The sequence below is a fragment of the Nannospalax galili genome, unplaced genomic scaffold, assembly GCF_000622305.1.
Source record: "Nannospalax galili isolate Female #2095 unplaced genomic scaffold, S.galili_v1.0 scaffold261, whole genome shotgun sequence".
Classification (NCBI taxonomy): Eukaryota; Metazoa; Chordata; class Mammalia; order Rodentia; family Spalacidae; genus Nannospalax; species Nannospalax galili.
This window is the reverse complement of record NW_008345226.1, coordinates 2,000,122-2,000,683: the sequence shown is the minus strand read 5'-3', so window position 1 is coordinate 2,000,683 and position 562 is coordinate 2,000,122.

The following is a 562-nucleotide window of genomic DNA, read 5'->3' as shown; positions in this document are numbered from 1 at the left end:
ACAATAACATTAACAAATAAATTTTCCATCTGTTGTGAGACCTTTTTCCTAGGGATGCTAAGCAATGCTTAATTCCCTTTCAAAGTTCTAGTGTTGAGCCAATGTTTGATTAAAATTTTACTGGGGAACCAATGAATTTATTGGGCTTACTTACCAAGATATCTGAGGGGTTGCTGAGGTGTATGTATGGCCTGAGGGTATGCACACTGAAAGCCTTTACCTAGTATGGGTCATTCTTTAGCCATCCCCAAATCCAGGAAGCCATGTGTGATTAGGGTCAAATTACATTCAGTTGGCTGGGATGAGTGGCTGGATTATGCGGTGAGGTCCGATGACCCTTGGCCCTCCTTTAATGAATGAGCACAACTGTCAACAAGCCCAATTGTGAACATGTTTAGTGCTCAGACTCAGCTGAAGTCGTTATGGTGGTAGTTATTTCATGCAGAAGGGACTATTGTATAGCATCATCTTATTAAAAGGACCTAGAATTTAAAAGGATTTGGTGCTAGGATCCACATATGAGGGAGAACATACGTCATTTGTTTTTCTGAGTCTGTGTTAC